Source organism: Adelges cooleyi, unplaced genomic scaffold (assembly GCF_023614345.1).
Source record: "Adelges cooleyi isolate 19-005CV unplaced genomic scaffold, UGA_ACOO_1.1 ACOO_flye_CR_arks_rails_tigmint_CR_PRNA_21, whole genome shotgun sequence".
NCBI classification, from domain to species: Eukaryota; Metazoa; Arthropoda; class Insecta; order Hemiptera; family Adelgidae; genus Adelges; species Adelges cooleyi.
In genome coordinates this window covers 5884722-5890125 of record NW_026095871.1, presented here as the reverse complement: position 1 = coordinate 5890125, position 5404 = coordinate 5884722, and positions in this window count along the sequence as shown.

Sequence of the window (5404 nt, the reverse complement as noted above, 5' to 3'; positions counted from 1 at the left end):
TAATTATTATACTTAACACACACACAGTGTCCCGTCTGAAAGACTGTATTGTTTTGCCTGTCAAACGTCCATAGAAATTTTACATAAAATATTTAAAACACGAGTACTAATAATAAACACAACTGAAACAATAACACTAATTAAAACCGGCGGCCAAAACCGTTGTGGCATTAGTACAGTTGTTTTACATATAAGTACTGAAATTTAATCAATATATGATCCGAACTGTTTGGTCAAGGTTGAGAAAAATAATTTTTATTCTAACGTTCAAAAAAAAAAAAAAATCCAAGTTAATTTTTGATTTAAAAGTCAATCGCCTGATGAATATCTTCACTGAGTAACCCAAGTACGCAAAGTAGCTGGTTACATTTTGAAATTGTTTACAAAAAATTCCTTAAAGACTTTTTGAAACCTAAATGTGCAACCTTGTGTTTAGTCGATAATATATTATGTCACAACTCACAGGCGTAATTTAATTTGTAATATAAAAAATGTGTGTAAACAATGCCTAATAGTAAATAGGGTAGTTATAAATAATAAATTATTGTTTTAGGTTAGGGCAAACCTGTGCACTGTTCCAATAAAAGTTCAATTAATTATTAAAAATAAAATAATTGGTTGTTTAAAAGCCGAATTTAAATATACATATTTTTAAACGGTTCCGGTTACAAATATATTTCAAATAATTGTCTATATGAAAAACTTTACATGAAAGTGTTCTTAGAGAAGAACACCTTATCAGCATGGCGGCCACTTTGCACGGAAAATTCGTTTTAATGTTTTTTTAATTTGTTTTTCGTGTCCGTTTCAGCAAACAATTATTATTCTAACAGACAACGTGGTTTATAATAATTAGCAACAAAAGAAAATAAAACCGCACTAAATTTGTGGATTTACTAAATTCTTGATGTGTGTGTTCTCGACAAGTAAAATATCCTCACAAGGTAATGTTTGTTTATGAAAATAACATGAACTTAAAACAACAATAAACCCAAAGACAACGTCAAAAATTACAACATACATTCTAGTTACTTGAAAATACACTTTTTTCACCGTCTCGAGTCTTCCTTGGTGTATTATTAAAAGAACAATCAGAGTTGTGTGCATCATCATTCGAATAAAACGTTATCAAAATATTATAACTCTGATAACACAAACGTTATCAAAATATTGATATCCTGATAACACAAACGTTATCAAAATATTAATATCCTGATAACACATTGCCATTAAAAACCAGTAAACATAGAAAGAACATTTTTTTATTCCAATAAATTGTGAAATAATTATCCGAATAAATTTATGTTCCAATAATTCAATTTTAAACTATCCGAATAGCTTTTTATTTGAATAATTATTTTCGAAATTATTCAAACAATCATATTTTTAATATCTATTTTTCGAAATCTACTCGGCCTGTATTTGCACACAAGTATACTTATGAGTTATATATAGAGGTGCCATATTAACTCTTTTTTTTTCCTATGTATACACCTACTACGGTGTATTATATAATTTTCGAATTTGTGTCAGCCTATTGAATAGGTCGAGAAAAAAAATAGTATAAACCCATATAATAAAACACATTATAAATCAATATAAATCGTAAACGTTTAATTTTGGAACACACACATTGGTTAGGTTAGGTTGACAAAAAAAAAAAAGAGGCTTTTTTAGCTCACGTGTTTAAACAGTTTAGGAAAATATATGCATAAAAATAATAATAATTGAGCCATTAATTTTTTTTTTCTGTTTAAAACTATTTTGGTACAGATTTTTTTGATCATTTTTTTTTCTCTCTATACGTTTTTATTGTAGTGCATTTTTATTTATAAAATTGAAATCAATTTGTACATATTTTGTGCTGTTCTAGTGTGAACATTATTATTTAATAAAACGTTTGTGATACCTAATATATTATTTAAACGTCACTATTACAACTGGCCCACATTTTCAGACCACAAGTTCAATCATACTCTCCAAAAGGGTGGTGGACAAATCCACCCCTCTAGATGGATATGTTAGAGAAGCTAACGTCTTCCCTATTTGTGACTCTAAAGACACCAAATTTTCAATTTGAATACTATTTAAACTATTTGCCGTACTCACTAATAAATAGCTGGCTCTTAAAATGTGAAATCATGTCAGATATTGCTTGTGTTTTGGCTGCTCCTTAAGGCAATTGAAAGCGGTCGGTTTTTAAGGAGTTTATATAGGCAATATTTATGAACAAAGTGGTTTTTTTTTATAATACTCGTGTATGCCAATTTGTATTGGACTGATCAAGGAAAAGAAAATGAGGGGGGGGGGCTAAAAAAATTGACTTCAAACTCATATATTACCTAGCCGTATAAAGTTAAAGATTACATAACAAAAAAAAAAATACACATCTTAATAGGTATACTACACATTATAAAAAAATAAACATAAAAATATACACTTTTATGTGCATACAATTTATAAAGTACACGAGGAAGGCTCCCCCCTAGAACCCTCCCCCTGCCTACTTAGAATGATGGGATTTTAATTTTGTAAAAATATTTTTGCAGGTTATTGCGGAAGTCGATTTTTGAATAATAATTGTTTGATTTACTTACCGAAACGAGACAAAAAGTAAATACTAGAATTTTGAGAAATCAAAATAGGATTTGAACGCAGGATTTTAATTGAAATATCGAAAATTAGTTCCCACAGGCCTCTCAAAAATAAACTCGAATCTTTTTCCGGAATTGAATTCGTGTCATCCTAAGTGGGCGCAATTTGATCAGGGTTTTAGGTCTTAAACAGTAAAAAACAAAAAAAACAGACCGTTTTCAATCCACAAAAACTGAAAAATACAGTGTTAACATGCTTTTGTTTAGTGTTGAAATTGTACTATAAAGCAACAATAGATTTTTTCAATTTTATTTTTTATTTTTCACTAGACAGTAGCACTTTGAAAAACGTCTACCGTACTAGGGTAGGTAAAGGTGGAAATAAAAAAATCTTTTAAGTTGTATTACTCCCTTTTTTTTTGTTTCTGTCGTTGAGCTCGCCGCCTCAAATAGCCTGATGACACCTTAACAGTAATGTAAACTTTAAACCATCATGGTATTCATTGACTTGAACGTTGTCGAAACCTACCTATATGTTATCACTATGGTTGTAAATATTGTTATTAGTCTTACTTTAAAAACATTATTCATAAGTCATATAACCATCAAATACTTTTTCTGTTAAATTTTCCATTAATATTATAAAATTACAGTTATCAAAATTGAGTTATTGATTTTATAGTTTCTGTTATTGACGTCCCATTAAAAACATGTTCTCTCAATTAAACATTTTTACCAACGCGTTTGATATTATAATCTATTAAATACCTACTTATTGTCATAATATATAGATAGCAGTGGCGGTTTTCCCGGGGAGGCAAGGGAGGCGGTGCCTCCCTTGAAAATTGAGGAAACTATGTACTTAATATTGTTATTATGATGAGATATTTTGGTTTACATTAAATATTTTCAATCGAAAATATTGGAAAAAATGTATATGAACAATAATTTTTGAAAGCGAAAAAAAAAATTTAAGAATTTGAAATAACGTCTCTCCGTATCAGCGGTGACCGTCTGAAAGCAACGGCCGCCGTCCGCCGGCCGCTGCCTGTTGTTACTCACGTGGCATAAGGGCAGCCGGCGGAGGCGGCTGCCGCTAATGTCTCACGTTATGTTGTTGTGTTCACAACATACACACACACACATACATAAAATAATACGAATAGCGCATGCGCAATTCTCTGCGAGAGGCGACACGAAAACATTGCCTTTGTGGGCAACTGACCGATGATCGTTCTTATCTTGGGGAAGAAATGGGACATAGACATTCAGCATGTACATCAGCACCGACACTGCCAACAACAAAATGCCCTTTCCCATTATCACTAAATTATTTATCAGCAGTCCCAATTTGAATTTTGATATCACTATATTTTTTACTTAATTCTGATACCGGTTTACTATTTGGCGTTTTATTTAGTTTTCTCAAGTTATTAGTTAATATATTATTATACTTATTAGCTTTATTTTTTTTTTCAAAATGAATCCTGTATATGACAGTATAGTGGTTATTAAGCAGCATCCATACAGGAAATCGTTTGCGATTATAATTTCATCTTTTGTAAATTGTATTTACATATGTTTTTATGATTATACATTTATCTTAAGTTCGTACATTTTAATGATAATTATTTTAATAGATGACCGGTAATGCGATTATAACTAATAGCTAGGATAATAAGCAAAAGTCTTCTCTTACAGTTAAAAAGGGAAGTATACCAGTATGAAGAAATTTTAGGTCTGGGGGGGTTTTGCGCTTTTTTTTATCAATAAGGGTACAAAGTTGTTGCCTCCTCAACAATTTAATGCCAGAACCGCCACTGATAGATAGGTACTTAGGTATGATAATAATATGATGTATAAGCACTGGGTACGCCAAAATATGTTCCATACTTACAAACTGATTTAGTTCTAACCGTTTAATAAATTGAGGGGGGGGGAGGAAGGGTACAACATTTTTTTGTTTTATCCTAAAATCTTCATAGGATGAAATCGTCAACGCATTATGTTTTAGGGGTAAAAGGCCCTTGGGCCCGTTCCACAGCCGCGGCCGGCCCGTCGCCTTTCTCGGCATCGAGAATCACCACAACAAAACGTACAATACGGCCTTTCTTGCCGGGGGGCACAAAGAAAGTTTTCGCCGACATACGTAGGGTACAGCCACTATACATATGTAATAATAACATACGGAAAGAGAGAAGAGCGCCGCACACACACACGCATACACACACACGGAGAGAAAAAGACCCGACATTTTGGCGCACTCTATACAAACACACATATATAATATTATTATGTGTATACTGTACATGTATATATTCTGAACGGCGCGCAAAGTTGTCGGTCGTGTTTGCGTGTGCGTTTCGTATGTAGGTACATACATATACTGTGCGTTTCGTACAATATGTATAATAATAATACGTAATGTTTGTTTGTTTGTTTATTTTTCGTGTACGCAACCGAAGAATTTCGCGGCGGTAAACTGATGACCGGAGGGGAGGTGAAGGGGCGGCGGCGGCGGCGACCGACCGAGCACACAGGGTACACACACCAAACACAACTCGTATTTAAATAAACAAACCCTCCGCCGCCGCCGCAGTGCAGACCAATTGTACGCCGCGGCACATACCCCCTCGCCCCTTCGCCCCGCGCCCCTCCGGTCCACCGTGTCATCAACAATTCCATTTTCAAAGTGTTTACTTTGGACTAATGTTCCTCCGCCGCTGGTGGTGGTGGCGGTGGCGGTTCCTCGCCGCCAGCCGCCACCGCCGTCAGCGTGTGTGTGTTGTTAATATCGGTAAGGAGACGGA